Source organism: Dipodomys ordii, unplaced genomic scaffold (assembly GCF_000151885.1).
Source record: "Dipodomys ordii isolate 6190 unplaced genomic scaffold, Dord_2.0 Scaffold34, whole genome shotgun sequence".
NCBI classification, from domain to species: domain Eukaryota; kingdom Metazoa; phylum Chordata; class Mammalia; order Rodentia; family Heteromyidae; genus Dipodomys; species Dipodomys ordii.
In genome coordinates this window covers 13,780,858-13,808,461 of record NW_012267250.1, presented here as the reverse complement: position 1 = coordinate 13,808,461, position 27,604 = coordinate 13,780,858, and the positions used below count along the sequence as shown (strand labels likewise).

Below are 27,604 nucleotides of genomic sequence, written 5' to 3'. Positions count from 1 at the left end.
TATCTGCGAGCGGCCCCCTGTGTCTCTGGGGCTCCGGCAGCCCCCGCCCCGCCGGCTGGCCGGCGGCTTGGCGCTCTGCCGCGCGGCCAGTAAAGCTTTTTAGTACTCTTGAAGCTTATGTTAGACATTCTCTCCAGTGATGGAAATCCTTGTGGCAATTGCAGAGGCTTGATTTTTGGCAAATTACCTCTTAGTTTAGCCTTCACTGAAGGGATGTTCTTGTGAACTTGTTACACTTTTTGTTGTTGTTGTTAAATCCTGCAAGCTTATTTGTAACTTATATCCTCATTACAAGACAACACTTCATGAAGGTGCTGTGGATCCTTATCATATTTTTAATTATCTGCAGGTGAAAGCTGAAACATTGTTTCTGAGTCATGATTTAAGAAAGTGATGATGGATCAATTTGTATAAATAAGGTTCCATATCTTTTGTCACATTCTGTGGCCTGCCTGATGGTCTCTGAATTACTGAGCACAACATCCCTCCCACAGATGTAGCAATTATTTCATTTAGAGGCAGTACCAACCAAATGTCCAGCATGAACTTTACTGTTGAACAATTTTTTTTTTGGGGTCCGGTTGTGGGGCCTGAACTCTGGGTCTGGGCACTGTCCCTCAGCTCTTCAGCTCAAGGCTAGCGCTCTACCACTTGAGCTACAGCGCCACTTCCGGCTTTTTTCTTTTTGCTTATGTGGTGCTGAGGAATCGAACCCAGGGCCTCATGCATGCAAGGCACACGCTCTACCACTGAGCCATCTTCCCAGCCGTTGAACAATTTGTAAATAGTTCTTAGCCTCTATAACTATGGAACAGAGCCAGAAGTATGAAGTTAGCAAACCTGTAAAATTTTCTCAAAGTAGGAAATAAATTGCTTTGACTTCAGCCCCTCAGTTTCCTGGGCCCCTTCTGATGGATCAGTCACTAGCCATTTCAGGTATGAACAAATTTTACAAATGTGTCAAGTATGTTTGGGCATGATGGTGCATGCCTGTAATCCAACCTCAGGAAATTGCAGCACGAGGATTGTGAGTTCCAGGCCAGCCTGGGCTATATTATGAGACCTTATCTTAAAAATAAATCAAGCAAACATTGTTCATCTTAATTAACAAATTAATGAATTATTAATATAAATGGATATCATTTTATATTAGTCCATATAAGTTTACTTCACTTTTTAATATAGTTAACATTTGATTTAATTCAACCATTTTGTTGTTCCATGCTTGCTATTCTGAATCATTTTAATCTAGTTTCTATCTGGTGGTAAAGATATTCCTTGCTTTTTTTTTTTGTTTCCTTTTTGAGACAGAGTCTGGCTATGTATCCTAGGCTGGCTTTGAACTTGTGATCCCTACTTCAGCCTCTAGTGGTAGAACCATAAGCATATGTTATCATGCCTGGCTGAGTACTGACAGTCCCTAGCAAGGCTACCAAGGTAGCTCTTTACTTCCTCTTTCTCCAGACTAGTAGCCTTCCTTCACCTGATCTATATTCCAGGGACCTCTCCGCCTTCACTAGGCCCAGAAACTAGAGAGTGAACATTTGACACAAGAAAGTCTTCCAAGATTCAGCTCTAGGCTGTCCTGATTGATTGGGAACAGACCTATGTTGACTATTTATTTCCTTGTCAGTGCTAGGGATCAAACCTAAGGCCTTTTACATGCTAGGCAAATGCTCTACCACTGAACTACGTCTCCAGCCTTAAGATTACTAGATATTTCTGATACTTCCCCCATTGTTACAAGAGATTTTATTTCTCAAAGCCTTTTCTGACCATCTGGTCATAAAGTCATATAAGTAAAAGAATACATATAATGATTTATTTTGGTCCTGTTTCATGGATATTAGTTTGTTCCCAGCATTTTGTTGTTCTACAAATACACTGAAATTCTTGATTTGCATCTTTGTCAACATATTCAAATTCCTAAATGTAGTATTGCTAGGCATAAAAGATTTTTCTGGATCATGTCAGAAGGCCTTCCAAAGAGACTTACAAATATATACTGAACAGCAGTATATGGGACAATTCATATTTCTTTATCTTGTCAAAGAAGCTTTCACAGTTTTTAAAAAAATGCTTTAGAGATATCACTTGCCCCTTTTTAATCACATTGAAAAAAGGAAAATGGAAAACAAAAATTAATGAATATGAATGGCTCTAAATAAACTAATACCAAGGAATAATGGTATCATTGTTTTCTTTACTAATTTCTTTTTTTTTTTTGTTGGTCGTGGGGCTTGAACTCTGGGCCTGGACGCTGTCCCTCAGCTCTTCAGCTCAAGGCGAGCACTCTATCACTTGAGCTACAGCGCCACTTCCGGTTTTCTGGTGGTTTATTGGAAATAGGAGTCTCACTGTCTTTCCTGCCCGGGCTGGCTTTGAACCGCGATCCTCAGATCTCAGCCTCCTGAGTAGCTAGGATTACAGGCATGAGCCACCAGTGCCCGGCTTTCTTTACTAATTTCTTTACTAATTAATAATATTTTGACACTTGCTAGTGGTCAACATAGATTTAATTTCTGAATCTGTCTTTTCTGATACTTGGAGCATTTGACAATTCTCAATCTTCTGTAACTACTCACATTTTTCATTGTTACTGAGAGGCATCAATAAGAATTCTGCTGGGGTTGGAGGTGTGGCTTAATTGGCAAAGTGCTAGCTAATGAATGAAAGTATCAGGTACTGAGTTTGAGTTCTGGATTCAGACCTAAAAACAAAAAAAGAACTCTTTGACATTATATCCACTTTCTTATTGCTCTGTACCATAGTAATTTTCAACATATAGAGCATTTGCTTTCCAGGGGATATTCAACAATGGAAACTTTTTTCCATTGTTGTGGGGCCTGGGTGCTGTCCCTGAGCTCTTCAGCTCAAGGCAAGCACTCTTCCACTTGAGCCACAGCGCCACTTCTAGTTTTCTGGTGGTTAATTGGAGATAGCGGTCTCCAATTGGAGATAAAATTAATTGGAGATAAAAGTCTCATGGACTTTTCTGCCCTGGCTGGCTTGGAACTGTGATCCTCAGATCTTAGCCTCCTGAGTAGCTAGGATTACAGGTGTGAGCCACTGGTGCCCGGCTTGGAAATGTTTTTGATTGTCACAACTGGAGGACAGGTGCTCAGTGTATAGAAGACAGGGATGCTGATGCGGCAGCTGGAGGGCCTGGATGGTATCCTCCTCTCTCCCTCCCTCCAACAAAGAATTATCCAATCCAAAATGCTAACAGTGTGGAAGAGGAGAAACATTGTTTTAGTATAAACAAGTCTGCAATGGATATTTTCCCAAGCAGGCATTCCCTTACTATTTTTTGTCTTGTTATCAGTTTTCTCTCAAGATGGTCAGCACAATCTTTCTATTTTAAAGACTAATCTCTTGGGTACATCAAAACTGTTCACATGAAAAAAAAAACTGTTCACATGCATTTGGCCTGGGGACTAGAGTGGGGAAAGGTACCTTTCTATTCCATCCTTGAACACAACCTCAAAGTTTTTGTGTTTGAGTGTTTTTCCATAAGTCTTCTCTCATATCTAGCTTTGTTCATCCTTACCTTCTTTTGAATGTTCTGTTAAAATCTCAGCTCTTTCCCAAGCCCCTCGTATACCACACCACATTGACTAATTTATATATATTGTCTATCATTTTTGTCCTCATTTGTGGTTGTAGTAGTGGATTTTATTTTTTTAGCCTATCTTTTATTTTAGAGCCTGCAGCTTTGTGACGTTCTTGTATCAATTTAAGATACTTGTCTTAATTTGCTTTGTGTTTTCTTTCTTGGCTGTAATGAACTCTAAGGTGATATGTTCAATTTCCCTCAAGGTTCTTGTCACTTCCACTTTACCAGTGTATTCCTCTTTGTTGCTAAGAATTAAGTTCAGGGCAGCAGTTCCATTCCTTGCTTCTTTTGTTCTCTGAATGATGAAGGTGCCTATCGACAGGAAGAAGGTAAAGGAGAGGAATGATTTCTACAATTCAGAGTTTAATTACATTATTATCTTTTGAGTTTTTTAAATGCTTAGATATTTATATCTTTGCAAGTTCTTCTTCCTCCTCCTCCTCCTCCCCTTCCTCTTCTTCTTTTTTTCCTCTTCCTCCTCCTCCTCTTCTTCTTCTTATTCTTCCCTCCTCCTCCTCCTTCTCCTTCTTCTTCTTTAAAAAAAGCTTACTATCTCACTCCAGTCAACTTCCTTTATTTCATCCAGCTTTTTATTCACTGTTTTCCTAGAATTTATGTTTTCTGGGTATTTCACCAAGAATTTATTTCATTCAGCTTTTTATTCACTATTTTCCTAGAATTTATGTTTTCTGGGTATTTCACCAAGAACACAGAGTAGATATACTTTTAAGAGTTTCTTTTGTCTTATAGATAATTTTCTCTTGCATTTTTAAGATATCGTTTTCCTCTTACAGGTAATGCAGTCTTCAGACTTTTTTCTATTTATTTTTTGAAAGATATAATCCTAGCATTTTTCTTAAATAACAAGAGAATTTCCTTCTCAAGTTTTAAAGTGTAGGCTAAGTAGCTAATTAAGTTTCTCGCCTATATAAAGTATTCATTAGGACAAATTTTCCCCCCCAATTCTTAGTATTTGGTGCTCTTCTCAAAGGTGAGCTTGCTTCTAGATAATATGAAACAATTCACATTTACTTTTTGAAAAGAAATGCATAGGTGCTGGGAAGGTGGCTCAGTGGTAGAGTGCTTGCCTTGCATGCATGAGGCCCTGGATTCGATTCCTTAGCACCACATAAGCAGAAAAAGATGGAAGTGGTGCTATGGCTCAAGTGGTAGAGCACTAGCCTAGAGCTGAAGAGCTGAGGGACAGCGTCCAGGCCCAGAGTTCAGGCCCCATGACTGACAAAAAAAGGAAAAAAAAAAAAGAAAGAAATGCATAATACCTAATTCTCAAGATACCTTTCCGGTTTCTGTCCCTGCTATTGGGGCTTATAACCTAGACCACAATATCCTTGTTCACTGGGAACTAAAATCTTCTGATTAAATGTTAGAAATGATGAGAGGTGTCCAGGAAGTATTTCTAGATACCTAAAAGGCAATTATTGTGTGGTAAGAGGTGTGAACTTAACTTTTTGTTGTATCTGCCAGCCCCAAGTGTAAAAACAAGGCCTAAAAACACATAGGTAGGATGTGGGGATCTGTCACCATACTGTAAATTCAGGCACCTCTGACTTCCAGTTCTCGATTCCCCACTTTTTCCTTAATTTGTACCATTCATGGAGCAATTTTTAATAAATTATATCCCAGTGTTACATAGGATCGCATATGTTATATAGGATCCCATACGTTACATAGGATGTAATGTATGATGGAAAATTTTCATCATTTTTCTGAAACTCAAAGTTAAATGGGCATTTTGTACTTTATCTGTGACACATATGGTACTGAAAGATTTCCTCCAGTGTTTGCAAATCATGAATGAAACCTTTATCTTTCTGAGTCTCTCATATGGGTGTGTCAGGGTCTGTTTCTAGGTTGACAAAGGTTTTCCTTCCCTGTCTTCCTTAAGCTACACAGCTGATCAAACCAGCAGGAGAGGAGGAAATTTGTACAGGATTTGGGAACCTTTTGAGAAGAAAAGAATAAAGACCTGGAGTCCTTCCTCAAATATTTTTTAATTAAAAAAAGTGTTTTTCCTCCTACTGAAATGGTCCTGATTAAGATTTACTAGTAACAAGGGCATCAAAGATGATTAAACTATAGACCCCTTCTATTTGTTGCCTGTATAACCTCCAGAGAGGTTGTTTCTAGCACATGTGTAGCTGATCTGGAAGTTCCTTCTAACCACACCATTATGCTTAGTAAAATAAAAGGCTGGAGGCAATGGGCATCATGACTTATGTCAGAGACAGGCTGCTCCTGTCTTGAAGTCATTGTGGGCTCTGACAGGATTCATAGCAGCAAGAGAAAAGGTCACACTGTATTGCAGAGGATAAATTTTCATTAGTAAACTGTGTGCCAGAAGCAAAGCTCCTGCATCTTTCTTTCTTTGATTTTTGGATTTTATTATGCTAGAGGTTTTATGCTAGAGGTGATGTACGGAGAAATTATACTTACATGAGTTAGGTAATTAGTAAATTTTCTTTCTTATAGCATCTTCTGTTCCCTCATTCTCTCCCAGTTCCTCCCTCCTCCCTCCCATGAGTTGTATAGCTCACTTTCATCAATGTTCAGTGAAAAGCTCCAGCATCTCTGAACAGAGCCTAATTGTATTCTAATCCACTCCTCTTGTTTTTGCTTCAAAGCATATGACTCACCCAAGAGTTTTTAAGGGACAGTTTAGTAACTGGCAAATAGTTTTAACTTAAAAATTAATAGATGTGACTTAATTTCTACCATAAAAGTAGAACCTGTTATTATTATATATAGTTTATAAATAGGATGTCACAACAGATAAGGTTTATAATTATTAAATTCTGTGATCTTTTCTCTTTTTCATGATGGCAAGACCTTAGAAGACTGTGTGTGTGTGTGTGTGTGTGTGTGTGTGTGTGTGTGTGTAAATTTTAATTTAAAATTTTATTTTTTTGTGCTGTCCGGGAGCTTGAACCTAAGTGCTAGGCTCAAGGCTAGCATACTACCACTTGAACCACAGCTCCACTTAGGGCTTTTTTGGTAGTTAATTAGAGATAAGAGTCTCACGGACTTTCCTTCGCAGGTTGGCTTTGAACCACGATCTTCAGATCTCAGACTCTTGAGTAGCTAGGATTACAGGTGTAAGCCACTGGTGCCTGGCTCATGTATAAATTTTCCTATGGCCTTGCAGTTTTTCATGTATTTAGATAAATAAATATCTGCTTATGAAAGAATAACAAGTGTTATGATTTCTTATGATTTGTATATCTTTTGTTTTTTGATAGACTGTATCATTAATATGTTTTAAAGATTTAGCTCAAAAACACATCCATGGCTGGGATGTAACTTGTAGAATACTTACCTTGCAAGTGCAAGGGTATTTTAACTTTGATGACCTTTCCAACTTCGTGGCTTACCTTTTATATTTCTTTCTGTTTTTCTCTCTCTCTTTCTTCCTCTGCTTGACACAGGGTGTTGCTATTTAGTCTAGTCTGGACTTGATCTCCCTGTCTTCCTGCCTCTTCCTCCTGAACACTGGGATTACAGATCTGAGCCACCATGTCCATCTAAGAACTAATTTCTTAAAGATGGCCTCAATGTCTTTTCTTATATAGTTATATAGTAAAGACTAAACTGTATAATTGCTTTAGTACAAAAACTTTCCTTGTGAAAAAAGATACCATACCTACTGAGAAAATACATTGTCTCTATGAGGTAGCTTGCATTGTTGGTCTCTATTCTCCTCACTCTATGTATCCACATCATGTGCCTTTGTGACTCTTTCTATTAAAGTTAGAGTGTCATCCACTGCACCATGAGTATTGGACTTGGCTATGTGATTTCTTTGTTCATTGATATGAAGGAGAGAAGGCAGAATGCAAATTTAAAAAGCATTCCTTAAAAGGCCTCATATTGTTCTTTGTCCTCTTGTATTTTTGTCATTGCCATGAGAAGAATATGCTTCAGGTAGCCAATTTGGATCAAATTTGGATCTCAAAATTACAGCTTGGAGCAAACCCAACCAGGTCCATCAGGAATTAGCCAATTTTCAGCCAATGTTAAAATTCAGAAAATTGAATACATTTCAACTTATTCTACTAACTTTGAGGGTGGTTCATTATGAAATATTATGGAAATAGCTGACTGATCATTTAAAATTTAATTAGCACCAGGGATGTAGTTCAGTTGTAGAATGTTTGCCTAGCATATGTGAGGCACTGGATTTGATGCCTAACAACACACACACACACACACACACACACACACACACACACACACACACACAGATTATAGTATTGTTATAAAGAACTTGCCGGGTGCGAGTGGCTAATCCCTGTAATCCTAGCTACTCTGGAGGCTGAGATCTGAGGATCCTGGTTCAAAGTCAGCCCAGCAGGAAACTCCATGAGACTCTTAATCTCCAGTTAACCACCAGAAAACCAGAAGTGGTTCTGTGGCTCAAGTGGTAGAGTGCTATCCTTGAGCTGAAGAGCTGAGGGACAGTGCGCAGGCCCAGAGTTCTAGCCTCATGACTAACAAAAAACAAACAAAAAACTTCTTGATCAGGGCTGGGAATGTGGCTTGCCTAGCTTGCCTAGCATACATGAAGCCCTGGGTTCAATTCCTAGCTACCACATAAACAGAAAAAGCTGGAAGTGGTGCTGTGGCTCAGTGGTAGATTGCTAGCCTTGAGCCAAAGAAGCTCAGTGATAGTACCCAGGCCTTTAGTTCAAGCTCCAGGACTGGCAAAAAAAAAAAAAAAAAGAACTCCTTGAAGTTAATATAGAAAATATATACAGTCAAATAGGGAATAATCCAATGGGGGCAATGATATGTGAAAAGGTAATTTATAATGATTAAAATTTGATACTCTGGTTTCTCTTCAGATCATATAAATCTTTCGCTTTTTACTAAAATTTGTATTGATCAATAAAGAAATGAAAATATTTTTTGGCTAGGCGTGATGACTTACACCCTAGCTACTTAGGAGTCAAAGGTTGGGAGGATTATTGTTCAAAGTCATCCTTGGCAAAGATTGAGGTTTCATCTCAATTAAGCCAGGAGACCACAAATAGGAGGACCACTATCCAGATCAGCTCAAAGCAAAACATGAAACTCTACTACATAATTAAAGTAAAAAAAAAAAGCTGGTGATATGGTTCCAGTGGTATAATATGAGGTCCTGAAAGCATGAGGTCCTGAATTCAAATTCTTGTACCATAAAAAATTGCTTCATAAGTTATTAACATTTATAAATGCAAATTAAAACAAAATAAGTGGATGATTATACCCATCAGATTTGTAAAAATTAATGTCTAGCACTAACATAGTAATTATAAGAATGGGAAGAAAGTGGAATTTTCATACAGATAGCAGTGTTTAAAGGAAGGGGTTCTAGACAAAGAGACATGATGTGGGGAGTGAATATTTCAAGGAATATTATAGAAAGAGGGTTAAATTTAGGTCAATACAGGGAGTACTTAGAAATTAATAAGGAGAAAGACAGGTAATCTAGGAGAAAAATAGGGGAAGAATATAATTCACAGGTTAATTAATCTAAAAGGAGACTACCAATTACACTGGTAATCAGAAATGCAAATAAAAAAAACAAGATCCACTTTGCAGTTCTCATCTTGGCAGAAGTTAAATATCATGCCATGTGTAATGAATTCAGAGGTAGGGACATTCGAACCCACCTGCTCTGCTGGCAGTGTTTTCTTGGAGACCAACTTGACAAATATTTATTAAAACTGAATTGTATCCCAGAGGTTCGACTTCTCAGTTGTATTAGATTGCTAGGGCTGTCATAACCAAATATCACAGACTGGGTGGCTTGAACAGCAGTAGTGTTTTTCAGTTTTCATAGCTAAAAGGAATGTAAGAGAAGAAATGTTGTCCTAGATCACTGAGGTTTAGGGTGATTTGTTATGCAATATTAATGTGGAAATAGTTCACTAATTCGATCAATGATATGTGAGAAGTCAATTCACATTAAAAAACTGGAATTGACAATAAATAAATGTAAAAACATGTACGTGCTTCACGGATACTGAATAAGATCAAGGTATTGACAGGTGTTGGTTTCTCTTGAGACCTCTTTTCTTGGTTTATGGATGTCCACTTTCCTCATAAGCTTCCCTTTGTGTGCACATTTCTGATATTTCTTCTTTTGTATATCCTAATCTCTTTTTATAAGGACATCAATGAGGTTGAATTAAGGTTCTCCTTAATGGCTTGATTTTTATTTTAGTCTTGTCTCTGACTCTGTCTCTATTTCTCTGTGTCCGTCTTGCTTGCCCACCCTCCCTCCTCATATTGGGGCTTAAACCCTGAGCCTTGTGTTTGCTTGACTGGTTCTTGACCACTTGAACTGTGCCTTCAGCCCTTACCACCTTTTGCCAAATATCACCCTATTGCCAAATACAGCCATATTCTGAAATACTATAGAAATTTTTAGAGGACATATTTCAGCTTATAACAGATTTGATATGTAAGAAGAAATCTTGCCTAGATACACTAAAAGAAATGACAAAAAATTCAGCACTGTTTACTATAGCATAGAGTTGACTACATGTTTTTGAACAGAGGTATAGACATACAAAATGCTTTACAAATATATCTCATGGGGCTGGGAAGGTGGCTCAGTGGTAGAGTGCTTGCCTTGCATGCATGAGGCCCTGGGTTCGATTCCTCAGCACCACATAAGCAGAAAAAGCCGAAAGTGGCGCTGTAGCTCAAGTGGTAGAGCTCTAGCCTTGAGCTGAAAAGCTGAGGGACAGTGCCCAGGCCCAGAGTTCAGGCCCCACAACTGGCAAAAAACCAAACCAAACCAAACCAAAAAAACCCCACAAATATATCTCATGCCATAATGGAAACAACAGGAAAAACTAGATCCATTTATTAGTTGGGAACTCTTTTTTTTCCCTTTCAAATAAAAAGAATTCTGGAGGCAAAAGATTCAGAGTAGATAACATCATGGAACCAAGTTGTAGGGCTTGAACTCAGGGCCTGAGCACTGACCCTGAGCTTTTCTGCTAGAGCTCTACCACTTTGAACCACAGTACTACTTCCAGTTTTCTGGTGGTTAGTAGGAGATAAGAGTCTCACAGACTTTCCTGCCCTGGCTGGCTTTGAACCGAGACCTTCAGATCTCAGCATCCTGAGTAACTAGGATTACAGGCGTGAGCCACCAACACCCGACCCCAAATTATTTCTGTAATTAGTTTGTCATCCATCTTTCTGAGCTTCTCAGTCAGACTATTTTGTTTCAAGATGTACTATAGTCAGGAGAAGGAAGGAACAGGGTTCATAGCAAACATACTGGACCCCCTTTTCATAGGGAAAGCAAATAGTTTATCCTCATCAGATATCTGCTGATGTCTCATTGGTAGTAGACTTTTACGTGGCATCCAAATTGCAAAGAATCATGAGAAATCAAGCATCCTTCATAGCAGAGAAAGGCAGGGAGAACAAGTCTGAGACTGTGTGATGGTGAACAAACATGCAACATTTAACACGTCTGTATGGTTGAACGTGGATAAACTGAAAACAATGTTGGGTATGAGGGAAGAAAGAGAAGGAGGTAAAAGAGATTAGTAAATGCAATACTCAAGTAAGTAATACCAGTTCCGCAGGAGGTAGAGACAGGAGGGTCATGGTTTGAAGCCAGCCCCATCAAAAAGTTTGTGAGATCATACCAGGTTTGATGTTACATGTCTGTAGTCTTAGGAGTTAAAATTAGAAGCATATTGGTTTGAACCTAGCTGGGCAAAGTTAGGGAATCCTGGCTGAAAAACAATGTGATTCATTTCTGGGAGTGAAAATTCACACTTGTAATCCCAGCATTCAGAGACTGAGGTAGTAGGATCATAAATTCAAGTTCAGTCTGGGCTATCTAGTGAGCTTAAGATCAGTCTGAGCTACACAGCAAGACCTTCTTTCAACAAAACAAAATAAAACAAAACAGAACAACAAAAACCTAAACAACAAAAAAAGAAATTTGATTGTGTTATGACTGTTTAATTATTTTACCTTTCTCTGTGAGGAGCTTTATTCTTTTGAGTACAATTTAATGCCTGCTAAGAATGATAGTATAGTTTATTGACCATGGCAGTTTTTTTTGTCAGTTTATGGATAGTATGATTTTTGTAGAAATGATTCTTTTTGCTTTTGTACATATATTTCTTTTGCTTTATTATTCAAAATCAGTATGCTTGATTCTTGGAGTCAAGGAGGGACAGATAAAATGACCATGGCTACTTGGTACTGAAATTTAGCACTGTGTAGCTTTCTGTTATTATCTTTGGAAACAGAAAATGAGGGAGAAAAGATTTCCTTCCTCTTCCTCTAATATAGCCTCAGCAACTGAGAAACTCTTTGCTTTGGAATGAAGGTTGGCACAAATCCATTAAGTCTTACATGGGAATAAGACACAGAACTTTCCTCTTTTTAACCTACTGCTATCTTTTCATATTTAGTTTAGTATTTTATTCTTTAATCATCTCAGTTTTCTTAAAAGTATATAATTTGTTAGTGAGTGTTAGTGTGTCCCTCATTCTCTCTCTATTAAGCACTTAGAAACAGCTTTAAATTATTTCCATATTAGGACTGTGTTTCCTTATTTTCTAATTATAAAATATTAATGGGGTAGATAAGTTCTCCTGGTGAAACAGATTCTATTTGCTAAATAAAAATGGTTCTTTGGGCTGGGAAGGTGGCTCAGTGGTAGAGTGCTTGCCTTGCATGCATGAGACCCTGGGTTCGATTCCTCAGTAACATATAAGCAGAAAAAGCCAGAAGTGGCGCTGTGGCTCAAGTGGTAGAGCGCTAGCCCTGAGCTGAAGAGCTAAGGTACAGTGCCCAGGCTCAGAGTTCAGGCCTCATGATTGGCAAAAAAAAAAAAAAAAGAAGAAAAAAAGGTTCTTTATCTATTTTTAAGTTACATGGCCAGAGAAGCTATCTAAAATTTGCTTTGAGAAAAATAGAATTCCACAAAAAGATTTAAAAAAACTTTCCAAAGCAACATATATATATTTTCATTATTTGGAGAATATTAGTTTCTGTAATCAAATCCACATAGATAAGATCTTATATATGTAATACAGTGTGTTTACCCCTGTACAAATGGAATTTTTTTTAACATTTCTAGAACAATATGGCTATTAATTTCTGTACAATGCCAACTCAACATGGTAAACTGGGATACTTTTTCCAAAGTTGACAGTACAGCTAAAGTTTCCAAAAATTCAAATTATATATATGTATTTATATTTATATAAAAAGACCAATAATAGCAGTATGTTATGCATATTGCAGCAACAGCTTTTCCAGGTTCTGCAGTCATCTGAACAAAATTAGACATCCAGCACATCCATGAATAAAAAGAAAAAAACCCAGAAAAATGCAAAGTTCTATTACTGTCAAAACAATATACATTTAATAAAAAATTTAGAAGTATAACGAGTACTCCTTTTCAAGAAATTACAGCAGGTTCAAAAGTATCATTTTACAATTCGAAGATAACAGTAAATGGTGGTCATTTTGGACAAGGTTAGAGATTGAATTTGAGTTTTTTTTTTTGTGTTAACTACTTTTTTTTTCATGACATTCCTACACCTTAATGTACTTGTTTTGCAAAACACCTTTGGCTACCCTTGCCCCTTTATGATTTATTCTGGGGAAACCATCTAGTCTTTTGGACTAGGGTATAAAACTATAATTACTGTATTAATTTTTTTTAAAGCCAGGCATTGGTGGCTTACACATATAATCCTAGCTACTCAGGTGGCTGAGATCTGAGCATCACAGTTCAAAGCCAGCCTGGGCAGGAAAGTCCGGGAGACTCTTATCTCCAATTAACAACTAGAAAACTGGAAGTGGTGCTGTGTCTCAAGTGGTAGAATGCTTGCGTTGAGCTGAAGAGCTCAAGGACAGCGCCCAGGCTCAGAGTTCAAGCCCCACGACCGTAAAAGTGATGTACAGAGGAGCTTCAGTTACATATCTTTATCCTCAAGCTCAATTGTTTGAATTCTGCATTCCTAGTTGCCTTTGGGGTTTAACTCATTGGTCCATACATCTGCTTCTCAAGCTTACCATACCTAAAGTATGTTAGAGTTAGAGCTTGCTCTGGCCTTGCTCATTCTGCAGTAGTTTAGAGAAATGATAAATTATTTTGAAAATGAAACAGATATATACACTGTATTGAAAATTTAACTACATCATAAAATGTATGAAGGCATTTTGCTAAAAAAGAAAGGAATATTTTAAATAAGTAGTATCTATTCACCAGTCTTTAAGTCTCCCCTTCCTCCTAATCACTATCATTAAAAAAAATTTAGCTGGATGCTAGGGGGCTCATGCTTGTAATCCTAGCTACTGTGATTTCAGGATCCCAGTTCTAAGCCAGCCCAAGCAGGAAAGTCCCCTGAGACTCTTATCTCAGAGTAACCACTCAGAAACAAGAAGTGGTGTTGTTGCTCAGAGTGGTAGAGCACTAGCTTTGAGCAAATAGAGGTCAGGGACAGTGCCCAGGCTGAGGTCAAGTTGCATGGCCTAACAAAAAAAATAGCCACAAATGAAATTGAGATTGAAAACCTGTTGGGTAAAACATTTCAGGAGAGCCTGGGTCAGATATCAAATTAAGTCATGAAAAGTAAAGTGAAATTAAGTGGTTAAATGGAAACAAAAAATTATCGTCTGTCTCAAAATGAAATTTGTTTTTAGGATGGAGAATATATTAGTTCAAAAATTGAACATCAAACATTAAAAAAGAATGAAAGCAGTTGGAGAGATATTTGGTTTCTTAATGTAAAGTAAGATTTTTACCTAGCTATCACGAGGAAAGAAACAAGTGTGATAACTGATTACATAGATCAGATTCTTTCAATGATGAACCCCAAATTGGCATTTGTTATCAAAAGTAGAATTCCCTTTCCATGGGAAAGGAGAACTACCATTTCCAATTTTGAATGACAATTGAGGAAAAATGATTTCTTTTTTGGGAGATTTAATACGTTAGCATGAGGGCTGTTACTATTGTCAAGGCAAGGAACAGGAGGCTTTGTTTTTTCTCTTTAAATATAGGGCCTTTGGTATGTTGGACAAGTGCTCTCTTATTGAACAATATCCCCAACCCCTTGGTTTTGGAGATGGCTTTGCTACTTAGCCCAGGTTGGCCCCAAAATCATGACCCTCATGTCTTCAATTTCTGATTACACGTGTTCACTAGTATGACAATCTTATTTTTTGTTTTTGCCATAGTTAACTTAATTGGGCATATGTGAGATAATATCTTAGAGAATTATAATTATTAGAGACAGTACTCAGGCCCTGAGTTCAAGCCCCAGAAATGGCAAAGAAAAAAAGAAAAGAAGTTTATTAGTCATGACATTACATGCTTGTGAGAAATGCAACAATGCCATGGTAACAGGAACTGTATCTTTACATTAGCCCATAACTTTTAATATATAATGGATTTAGCAATAATGAAACTTGTAATTAAACATACAAGTGTCAATTGCAATTTTGAAAAGATTATTTGATAGTTTAGTTCTGCTTTCTTCAGTTTTTTCCTTTGATTTTCTAATAGAGGCTTAGAATCTTTTATTTTTTAAATTAACATGTTAATTGTATATTGTAAGGGGACTCATTACGACATTTCCATACATGCATATAATGTACTTTGATCATATTTGTGTTTTCATTGCTCTCTCTTATCCTCCTACTTTTTAGGTTTTTTTTTTTTAGACAATTCTCATTATTAGCTGTCCTTGAACTTGTTCCTTCCTACATCAGAGGATTGAAAGCTGGGATTATAAACATTTACCGCCGTGCCTGAGGGGATTAAATTTAGGAGTGTGGCAAATCTTTTTGTTGGTTGAACCTAATTCCGTTACTTCTTTTTCCAGTGCTTTTCTTTCTGATAAAATATCAGATGGAACATATAGAAGAAGTAGGTTGTCACACATGAGAATCGTTAAGCGCTTATCTGGACTTTCTAAATAAAAAAATTATGGGCAAAATAAAATGGGATACTACTAAAAATGTTTATTAAGAAGCATCAATATGGCATGCAGAAGTTCCTAGGTGACGTATGAAAATGAAATGTCTTTGAGTGTAGTAGTATTGTGGATATTTAGAATGGAATGACACCCTCAACTGGCAAAATGAGGGACTGCATTTAAAACAGGTAGCTTTTTAAAAAAAATTAAAATATGACTTGAACTGCTTGCTTTATTAATTAAACAAAAATCATGTTGGATTATTAAACAATTGAGAAGTGAAAAGTATTGAGAAATAATATAGAAAAAACACAAATGTGAAAATTAAACCAATGTAGTGATGAAATATTTTCCAAAGTGAAATTAATAGTGGAAATGCCCATAACTGAAATTATTATTATTATTATTATTATTATTATTATTGTCGGTTATGGGAGCTGTCTCTCAGCTCTTCAGCTCAAGGCTAGTGCTCTACCACTTGAGCCATAGCACCACATCCAGCTTTTTCTGTTTATGTGGTGCTGAGGAGTTGAACCCAGGGCCTCATGCATGCAAGGCAAACACTCTACCACTGAGCCACACACTGAGCCCTGGAATTAATATTCTAGTCTCTTTTTAACCATGAAAGTAGGCCAGAGAGAAGGACCACACTAGAGGAAAATGCACCAATCTCTTGTCTCTCTCTAAGAATAATTCTGACAAGTCCAAAATATTTAAGTTACTTTATTAGTTATTCTTAAATCAGTATTATTAGAGTTACTGGTATATGTCTAAAGATGAGATGCATATTTTTATTTCTGGGTAAGCCTGATTGACCTTCTGTTAAAAATAACTGGAATATTCTAAAGTAACATAAGAGCTTGGTAGTTTCAATGAACTATCAGGTAGTATGCTTGTTTTAACTTTTTATTTTTTATTTGTACACATCTTCAAAATCACTTTAGAATTTGCATTGTTTTGGATATATAATGTATATATAGGCTGTGTTTAAAAAAATAAATCCTGGAAGTTCTTTTCATTTTATTGCAGACTTAATAAACAGAGCTTCATTTGTGAGTCTACTATTAGATGTTACCCATTCACTGGCATGTTACTTTAAGAACGCCCATCCCCCTCTCTTGCTTGAGCCACTGTGTCCTGTCAGTCATCCTGAAATACACTAGGGTTCTTGTCAAGCTGTTTGCTTACAGATGCATCATAAGCCAAATTTGTGAGCCATAAGAATGGTACTGAATTTCTAAACACAAGAAATTGCGTAGACAGTTGGTTTAGTATCTGTATATGAGCAATACTCTGTCCTGCACTGGGTGAGTGACGTGTCAAACTTTTTAAAATCAAACTTTGCTCTAAGGCAAATCCTAATAATTACAGATTGTGTTGGGTTAGATAACTTTGGGGAAAATGAAGGGATGTTATTTCTATAACATAGGGTGAACAGAAACTATGTTGTACATTGGTTAATTTATAACTATTTTTTTTTGTTGAAACTCTAGACTACTTTATGGAAAGGTTTCAGTGTCTACACTGTTCTGAGTACATTAGCAGACATTTCAGGTTTAGATAAAATGTGATTATGGAACACATTTTTTTTCTTTCATGACAGGTCAGGCTGATTCAATTGAGCAGAGGCTCAATTCTGCTATTTGGAGTGTTTATTAGTAGTTTAAAAAATAGCACTAAAACAAATTCTCATGTGCCAATGCCTAAACTATAGGAATCTTAGATCAGAGCACTTAAAAATTCCTATGTAACTGACCTCTGACTTTTTAAGTAACTGTATGTGGTGCTAGAAGCTTTACATTCTTTTCAACATTGAAGTTGTGCAGTGAGCAGGCTCTTTATCGGTGCAAACAATTTTATTTCTGTCATGGGCCTCTAAACTTAAATTGTACATGTATGTTTTCCTTGTCTCATTTGTATGTAGCCTTAAATGTCTTAAGGAGAGAACTGCTGGAACAAACAAAGAGGAACTCAAGGATTTTGATGCTTGGGTGCACCCTATGATAGAGAATAGCTAAGAAGCAATAAGGAATTGTTTCCAAGTTTAATGTGGGGTAAATGAGAAGAGATTGCTTTTATAAATACATGGAATGATTATTTATTCATTGCCTTGTTTTGGAAAGGAGTTAAGACGACTTATAGTGCTACACGAAATTAAGAATAGCATAAATTGCATGTAGAATGAGAGAAAAAAAGTAAGAGGGTAGAAAACAGATGACAGAGAAAATGAAAGAGGAGAGAGAGAGAGAAAGAGCACAAAGCACTTATCAACTATGAAACTTAGTGCATAAAGTAACCCAGAAATACTTTTCGTAGAAATGTGCATGTGTATGTGTGTGTATATGCATATGCATGTGTGTGTATGTGCATGTGTGTGTGCTTTTAGTGCTTGGGATTAAATTCAGGGCCTTAGATATGTTGAGCAAGACTTCAACTAATGAGCTAGACTCTGATCCTAGCAAATTAAAAAAATAATTTATTTCATTAATTTAGTTACACAGGAGAGTTCATTGTTACATTTCCATACATATTTTCACTATATTTCAATCCAAAGCTTTTTTTTTTGTCAGTTATTGGGCCTGAACTCTGGGCCTGGGCTCTTTTCCTGAGCTCTTCAGCTCAAGGCTCTACCACTTGAGCCACAGCCCCACTTCTGGCTTTTTCTTTTTTTTTGTGGTGCTGAGGAATCGAACTCAGGGACTCAGGCATGCAAGGCAAGCACTCTACTACTAATTCACCTTCCCAGCTGCCCAAAGCTTTTTTAAAAAGCATAATTTTATTGTTAATTTTAAGGTGGTATACAGAAGGGTCACCATTTTGTAAATCAAGTAATCTGTACATTTCTTTTGGGCAAAATCACCTCTTCTTTTCCCAAAGCTTTTTTAAAAAATTAAAGTGAATTTTATTAAGATATAATTTATATATATTAACTTCATCCCCTTACCAGTTTCATGATTCTGACCTGGGTCAGGTTATCACCATCACCACCACCACAATTAAATAAAATATTCTCCTTATCCTAGAAATTCCCGTGGGCCTCTCTCTATCAACCTTTGGCTTCTGACAACTACTGATCTGTTTCTGTCCATCTATATGGCCCTTTTACGAATGCCATGTTTAAATTTTTTTTTTGTCGGTCCTGGGACTTGAACTCAGGGCCTGGGTGCTGTCCCTGAGCTCCTTTTTGCTCAAGGCTAGCACTCTACCACTTGAGCCACAGTGCCACTTTTGGTTTTTTCTGTTTATATGGTACTGAAGAATTGAACTCAGGGCTTCATACATGCTAGGCAAGCACTCTACCACTGAGTTACCTCAGCCCAAGAATGTCATGTTAATATAAGCATATAGTGTGTACTTATGTCTGACTTATACAGCATAATGATTTTGATAGTTTTTCATTTTGTTGCCAGTTTTGAATTCATTTTTTTCTATGTAACATGATAATGTGATTATATCAATAATTGTTTATTTACTTGTTGATGTTTCTAGTTTTTGAGTATAATGAATAAAGCTACCATGAATATTTGTAGGTTTAATATGTACAGAGATACCTGTTAACAAATTGGTATTTTCATTTCTATATTTATACTATACTTTCCTTTTAATCTGTACTTTCCTTTCTTCAACTAAGGAGTGGAATTGGTGGGTGATAGGGTATATGTTTACCTTTATTAGAAACAGCCAGCTGTCGTCTAATATTTTGCATTTTCTTGTTCACTTCCTACTTCTCCTTTTTTTGTTTTGCAGTCCTGGGTTTTGACTTTAGGGCCTTGTGCTTGCTTGTAGGTGCTCTATCAGCTCCAGCCCTTTAGTTTGCACTGACATAGCAATGTGGGAGTTTTCTATGTCTTTGTCATCTTCCCTACCTGGTGTACTATTAATATTTTAATTATCAGACATTCTAGAAGATGTATAGTTGATATTGTGTCTTTAAATTGCATTTCTGTACTGAGTAGTGATGTAGATGATCTTCTTTGGTGAACTACTGTCTTTTAATTTTTTTCCTATTTAAAAAATTGAGGTTAGGTGCCAATGGCTCATACCTGCAATCCTAGCTACTCAGCAGGCTGACATCTGAAGATCAAGGTTCAAAGCCAGCCCAGGCAGGAAATGTCTGAGAGTCTTATCTCCAGTTAACCAGAAAACTGGCAGGAGAGTTGTGGCTCAAAGTGGTAGCGTGCTAACCTTGAGCGAAAGAGCTCAGGGACAGCACCTGGGCCCCCGGAATTTAAACCCCATAACTGACCCTCTCCCCCCCAAAACGGAGTCATTTTTCTTTTAATTATTGAGTTCTATGGATTTAAAAAATATGTTCTAAATACAGGTCTTTTTTTTTTTTTTTGGGGTCCGGTCATGGGGCCTGAACTCTGGGCCTGGGCGCTGTCCTTCAGCTCTTCAGCTCAAGGCTAGCGCTCTACCACTTGAGCCATAGCGCCACTTCCGTTTTTTTTCTTTTTGCTTATGTGGTGCTGAGGAATTGAACTCAGGGCCTCAGGCATGCAAGGCAAGCGCTCTACCACTGAGCCACCTTCCCAGCCTACAGGTCTTTTTAAAAAAGTCATACATATGTTTTAAAGTACTTTGTCCCAGTTTATGTTTTGCCTTTCCATTTTCTTAACATTGTTTTACAAAAAGCAAAGGTTTAAAAATTAATGAAGCCTGGCTTATTAAAACTATTAAAAATGTTTTTTTCCATTATGGATCATGCTTTTGTATTGAGCCAAAGAAACTTGTTTTAAGTGGAAGCTACAAAGATTTTCTTCTAGGAGGGGGTAACAAGTACAACAAGCAATGTACTTACTACCTTACTTATGTAACTGTAACCTTTCTGTACATCACCTTGACAATAAAATAAAAAAATTATTCTATGTTTTCCTCTATAATTTCCAATTATAGAGCTGCAACTCTATAATTCAAGTAAAATTTGGTCTGAGGAAAAAGTGGAGGTTCCTAGTTTGTAAATTGCTATCTTGGTACTTCTCTTGAAAGTAAATTGTCTGCATTAATATTATACCAATAGATGAAGACTAAAAAAGCAATCATTATTATACCAAATACAGTTATCATTACTTCTTTCTTCATATTACCAAATAATCTGTCCATTTTTTGTGTGTGTGTACCAATCCTGGGGCTTGAACTCAGGGCCTGGGTGCTGTCCTTTGTTCAGAGACCACTTGAGCTACATCTCCACTTCTGGCTTTTTGGTGGTGAATTGGAGGTAAAAGTCTCATGGAATCTCTTACTCTGGCTGGCTTTGAACTGTGTTCTTCAGATCTCAGCCTCGTGAGTAGCTAGGATTACAGGTGGGAGCCATTAGTGCCTGGCTAAAAAACACTTACATAATTGGATTTTGAAACCAGAGTATAGGATTCATATTGTGGTTGGTATGCTTCTTAAATACCTTTTAATATGAGAAGCTCTCTCTCCTTTTCCATGCTGTCTATTCATTGAAGAAATCAGGTTGGTACTATGTCAATGTGTTTGGGAATTGGATGATTGCAGTCTTTTGGTGTAACTTAACATATTAATCAAACTGGTAATTAAATTACAATTTAACCAAACTAGCAATTAGATAGAGTCATGGCTTGATTCGATTCGGGTTGTGAAGCATAAATTTTTTTTGGTGAATACTCAGAGGTGGTGTGGTTTACTTCCTATTGTACCACATCAAGCTGTATAGGGTATCTTTTAGTGATGGTAAGATTGCCCAGTGGGTTCAGGCTCAATAAATGTGATCCTCAAAGTTCCTTCATTGATGATCATTGCTTAGATCTATTATTATATTAGGTGTTATGTAATTTTTATTCTTATAATTCTTTATTAGCTTTTATTATTTGGAATTATTTTATTTAAAAAACTCTTCCTTTTTTTAGTAATCTCATTACCCTAAAATATGATTCATACTAGAAAACCAGGGAAGTGCTTATTTTCTATAACTTGTCATCGTTTTTCAGGAAATAGGATGCCATTCTAGCAATTTTGAGAATTTCCCCATACATTTTTATTTTTGAGCTAATTTTTAATATATTGGCTATGTCTTGATGTATTGCAAACTCTTATTTTTGATTTTAAAAGTTTTCCAATTTTGGCTAGTAAGAATCCTCTGGCTCTGAAGCTTTGACAGAATCCCAGTGGTTTTTCTTTCTAGCACAAGAAAGGCTCATTTTGTACATTTCTTGCTCAGATACGAAGACAGGTTTGTCTTCCAGAGGCTTGTATCCTTTAATTGGGAAGTAGTAGTTGGGGAACATAATGTATGTGCTACAATTGTCATTGCTATACCTATCCAATTTTGTCAATAGAGCTAAAGAATAAATAGTTTTTTTAGGCAGAGAAAATATATAATAAACTCATAGTGATATTTCCAATTTAAATCTAGGATTATAGACTTTAATGAACATTCTGTTTGTTTGTGTCTCTTTTTTCTTGGGCAGAAATCTTATTTCCTATTAATGTTAATAAAAGTATCTGACATATTTACACCTGTATACATGTACGTATGCATGTATTTATGTGTATGAATGTACCTGTATGTATGTAGATACAGTTATGTACAAATAACTTATGAATGAGGTTGTACCTGAACTGTAGATAAAGTTTTCTGGATAAAAGATTCTAAGTAGAGTTGAAATTCTAGGATAAAATTGCTCTGAAAGAGCAATACAGTGAGAGCTGAGGACAGAATCTAAGGGATTAAACTTAAAGGTAAGGTTTCTACTTACAAGAAGGTAGATAAAATTGACCCAGCATAGATTCTGCAAAAACAAGAGGTAGGGGAGATGTATGAGATAGTGCTTTGGAGGTAAGGAGTCATGTTCTATAGTGGGAACTTAGCATGTGGGATTAGAAACAATGAAATAGAGTTAATAGGTGTATTAACCAGAGATCATGGAGAAAAACTTTAAGTAGTATTGGTAAACAGTGAACTCAGATAATTAGATTTGAAAATTCCAAACTCGAAATTTATCAAACTCTTCAAGGACTATGAAAGAATAGTCAGGGTAGAGATGAAATGGAAGTTCTCAGAAAGGTTTTCTCTAGTGTACTTACTAGTTTATTTACTAGTAGATATGGCATATTCAAGGTCTTTGGACTTATTTTCTTTATTCCAATAAGTAGGTTTCTATTTATTTATAACTATTCACCAAAGAGTAGAATTTTTTCCTCTCTAATGGAGGTTGACAGTAATTCTACTTCCTTTACTATTCTTTTTGTTCTATGCCTTTTAAAATGACCAAACCTTCAGAGAATTCACATACATTTGAGCTGTCTTAAAATATTATGGAATGGGATGCACTCAGAGGCTCACTGGGCATTGGAATAACAAAAACCACTGTCACTTTCCAAGTGTAGTTGGAGGGCTTGTTTGCCTAAACTTGATACCTGGTCACTGAAGGTTATTTGTCTAAGTGATTCATGGAAAGCCTCGCATATATTAAAATATCTTTCTCTTGTCAATTTCATTAATACAGTTCTTTGGCTTTGAAAATAATAGATAGATAATCTTCATAAAGGGCCCGTGGAAGAGAAGATATCTTAGAGGTCTTGGTTCTGGTGTATTTTTTGTATAGTATGAAGTGCTCTTAAATTAAGAAGCATTACTTCTTTCTATCCATTCTTCCTTCTCACAGTTTTGAGAATGTGTACTAGATGTGAAATATAGAGGAAGATTGTGAGTGTGTGTGTTTGTGTGTGTGTGTGTGTGTGTGTGTGTGTGCTAGTTCTGAGGCTTGAATTTAGGGCCTGGTCACTGTCCCTGAGCTAGTGCTCTACCATTTGAGCCACAGCTCCACTTCAAGCTTTTTTTTGGTAGTTCATTGGAGATAAAAGTCTTACAAATTTTCCTGCTTGGACTGGCTTTCAACCAAGTCCTCAGATTTCAACCTACTTAGTAGCTAGGAGGCATAAACCACCAGTGCCAGGCAGAGGGAGAATTTAATGTGCTTATAAATGGTAAAATAACAGAAAAGTGTGCTGTCAGGGGAGGGGTCATGAAGTCATCTTGTGAAATTTTTACATATAATGTTACATTTTATTAAAGCAGAAATCAAGTATCTTTTTGCTTCCTTTTTTAAAAAAAGAGGCATCTGCACTTAATTCTCCATTTTGGTCAAAGGGATTTGAGGACTTAATATATAAGTAAAATCTTTTCCTTTCCTTTGTTTTATTTCACAGGGTAGAAGTCTTGTGGTGTGTGTGTGTGTATGGGGGGGTGTTTCTTCTTATTGTTATTATTATTTACCGCTTTCCCAGCTTTCATTTAGATTGGTAGGTGTGAGGAAATAAGTTTAAATCTGGTAACTATGGCTAGAAGAAACATATGTTTTAATTCAGTTTTTATTTAATTCTCAGAAAGTGTCTATTGAATATGTCAGTGTGTGTGTGTGTATGTGTGTGTGTGTCTCCATTTGATCATTTCTAGTGAACATGACTAAGACAGCTATCTAAAGGTTTGATAAAGAGAACTTCAAAGACATAAAGAAGCTCTTTAAATTTTGAATTACAGCATGCTTAAGATATTTTTTTCCCCTTCTAAAATGCAGCATTGTCTTGTTCTGTTGGAACCCAGAAGTCTGGAAGCTAAGGAAATTAAAAGTGCAAACTCTTGGGAATACTGACATTCGTGCATTTAACAATCACAGCCCTAGTCTGGGAGCATACATTTCATGGAGCACTATGGAATTGATTTCAAAGGACTTGACATCTTTTATGAGGTTGTTGTGCATTACGGAATTTTTTGTTTTTCTTTGTGGAGCTCTTCAGGCACGCTGCATATCTAATTAGCGTACGTGTAGGAAATATACTTATATTCTAGAGTGTAAAGATCCAATAAAATGAGGCACCAGATAGAAGCTTTGTTTTAAACTCTTTTGTTATGGGGACAGAGTGAAAGCACTCTTGAATAATAATTACGAGCTGTATGAATGAAAAGGATGTTTAAGTCAAATGAAGATAGACAGATTCTGCTCTCTTACTGAAAAAGGAATAATAACACCAACTAATGATCTTTGAGTCCTTGCTAAAGTGACAGAGATATCGGCTAAGTTATAGGTTTTATATAGATGATCTTATTTAGCCTTTTTTACTTGTTGTTGTTGGCTTTGTGTTTCTGAGACAAGTTCTCACTTTTTCCTCCCAAGAGTTGAGATTGCAGTCATGGACCACTCACTGGTCTCTTATTTAACCTTTATGATCCTTTTTCATTCATTTTTGGCTGCCAGGGTTTTGAACTCAGGGTCTTGTGTTTGTTACTGAAAGTGCTGGACCACTTTAGCCATACCCCTAGCCTCTTTCGGCTTTAATTTATATCTTGAATTTTTGCTCAGGGCCGGTCTCTGACCACAATTCTCTTACCTGTTCTTCCCATGTTCCTGGGATTAGAGGCATGTTCTACCATACCCAAATTATTTGTTAAGATGGGGGTCTTGCTAACTTCTTTTTCCCAGGCTGGCCTTGAACTACAAACTCTTGATCTCTGCCTTCCAAGTATCTGAGATTATAGGCATGAGTCACCATGTCTGGTTCTTTTTATAGATGAAGAAAGTAATGCTAGGAGAGAATCTAGTAACTTGTCTAAACAGCACTCAGGGGAGATGAAATCTAGCTCTTCTCCTGGGAAAACTGGTCCTTCCTTCCTTCTTCCCTCCCTCCCTCCCTCCCTCTCTCCCTCCCTCCCTCCCTTCCTCTCCCTTCCTTCTTCCTAGACAAAGACTTTGTCATGGAGCCACATTCTCAGTAATCCTATGCTGAATACCACTTTCTGTATTTCTATCTACTGTCATCAGACTTGTAACTCCAACATGCCCCTTTCTCAACGTCAGTACTTGGATAGCTAACTGTCTTCTGAAAGGTTTCACTTGCTCTGCAGCCCCTGCTACTTTCTGATCTTTTCTTTTTCGGTGCTTTTTGTGATTCATTCTATCCTGCTTGCACTGGCCTGCTTGCTGTGATGCACTCAAGCAGCAGCCTCTGTTCTCCTGCCTTAGATTTCTGTTGTGCTGCTGTAGCTGTATCTGCCCACCACATTCTTCTCCTAGGTATCTCTCATAATCACCTTACCTCATCGAGTCTCTTCAAATATCCCCTCTTAATGGAGCTAATCATCTTAATTTATACTGAAATCAGATTCTATTACTTCATTCCACTTACTCTGGACTACTTTTTTTTCCTTTAAAATACCACACAGCATTTTCTAACATACTAAATAATTTACTCTTCATTATATTTGTTGTTTATAGTGTCCTCCTCATGACTAGCAGGGTAGACATGCAATAAAAACACGATGAATGAATCAATCAATAAATGAATGATGTCTTCTAGTCTAGCGGTATTTCTGTTCTCACATCATTTTGCTTTCACAGTTGACCAAGAGGCTAGGTAGAAGAGCTTTACACTGATTATCGTCTAAATCAACACATCAAAAGCATTTGTAAAGGGTAAGATGAGCATTTGAAAAGAATGAAGCTCAACTATTCCTTCATCACATACAATATCAGGCAATTGCATGATTTTATCGATTCTCTGACAAGTAAGAGGATGTGTGTATTTTTTTTTATGACAGGCTAAATAAGCCAGCAAATGATTACATTGGAAGCAGGAAGGTAGGGATGGAAATAGAGGTGTGTTTGGAAAACAAATGTGTATTGAGATTGTAGTGGAATTTCTTCCCTTCCTTCCTTCTTTCCTCCCTCCCTTCCTTCTTCCCTCTGTCATTCCCTCCTTCCTCCTCACTTCTTCCCGCTCCCTTTTTTCTTCTTTCTTTCCCTTTTCTCTGTGCAGTGGTGGAGATCAAATACAGAGCCTCAAGCATGCTGGCTAATTCCTCTACCATTGAGCCACATGCCAGCCTCATAGTTGAAGTTTTATTTTGGAAGTGTGTAACATTTTCCACTGGTCTATCTGCACAGCTCTGTGATCTAACATCGCTTTCTTTTGCTGCCAGGGCACGACTAAGATACGTTGTGGTGCATGCTGTGATAGAGACATGCATCCAACACTAGGTACAGAGTGTACACTAGTTCATACTAATGGATGACAAATGAGTGTCCTTCATGACCTTTCATAGTGAACAGCATTTAAAAATAAAATGTATGTTACACCAAATTCATTTTAAATTGATTTAAGTTTAATTTCAAGTCAGGGATAAAGTGAAAATTTAGGCATCATGGAAATAGTTTGGGGAGAAGGAAAGAATCTACATGATGGAGTTTGCCCTATGTCAAGATACTATTGACTATTACTACAGTTCTTTAGATTCTGAAAACTAGAATTGTATCCTAGTTTGTCTATTTCTAGACCAGTACTTATCCTACTTTTTAAAACCATCTCTATTTGATAGGTGCTAAAAAGTGGAAGATTTTGAATCAACCTAAGGAAAAACCTTACAAAAGAAATCACTAGGTTGAGAATGTGGCTTAGTGGTAGAGTGCTCACCTACTATGCATGAAAACCCAGGTTTGATTCCTTAGTACCACATAAGCAGAAAATCTGGGTGCCGTGGCTCAAGTGGTAGGTAGAGCACTAGTCTTGAGCAAAAGAAGCTCAGGAACAGTGCCCAGGCCCTGAGTTCAAGCGCTAGGACTGGCAAAAAAGAAAAAAACAAACAAAACCCCAAAAACACAAACCAAAAGAAATCACTAGCACATAGCATATAATGGTAAAGTAGATTTATTCTTTTCTTTTAAATTTTTTTTGTGTCTGTCCTGGGGCTTGAATTCATGGTCAATGCTGTGCTCCACAAATTGAGCCATACTTTCACTGCCATTTTTTTGGTGATTATTCAGAGGTCAGAGTCTCAAAGACTTTCCTTCCTGAGCTGACTGCAAACCTCAGATTATAGAAGATATTCCTAAATGTTTGGGAAGTACTTCTTAGCTCTTAAGATTTTACAAGTCACGATCAAACAGGATTCATTTCAGTGATGCAAAGCTGGTTCAATATACGCAAATCAATTAATATTATTCATCACATCAACAGGAGCAAGAATAAGAGCCACATGGTTATCTCAATAGATGCA

General features: G+C 36.9%; 1 protein-coding gene across 2 annotated transcripts in view; it reads left to right on the top strand.

Annotated features, from left to right (window-relative positions):
• The window catches only part of Ctnna3 (catenin (cadherin-associated protein), alpha 3), a 1,343,755-nt gene that overhangs the window by 10,391 nt on the left and 1,305,760 nt on the right, over nucleotides 1-27,604 (top strand). The window contains exon 1 of one of the 2 annotated variants that reach the window (XM_013017086.1): nucleotides 16,817-16,895. The exons of the other annotated variant lie outside the window; for it this stretch is intronic. The gene's annotated coding sequence lies outside the window, so the exon portion shown is untranslated. Of the gene's footprint in view, nucleotides 1-16,816; nucleotides 16,896-27,604 lie in introns of those variants that run through there. 2 annotated transcript variants of the gene reach the window in all.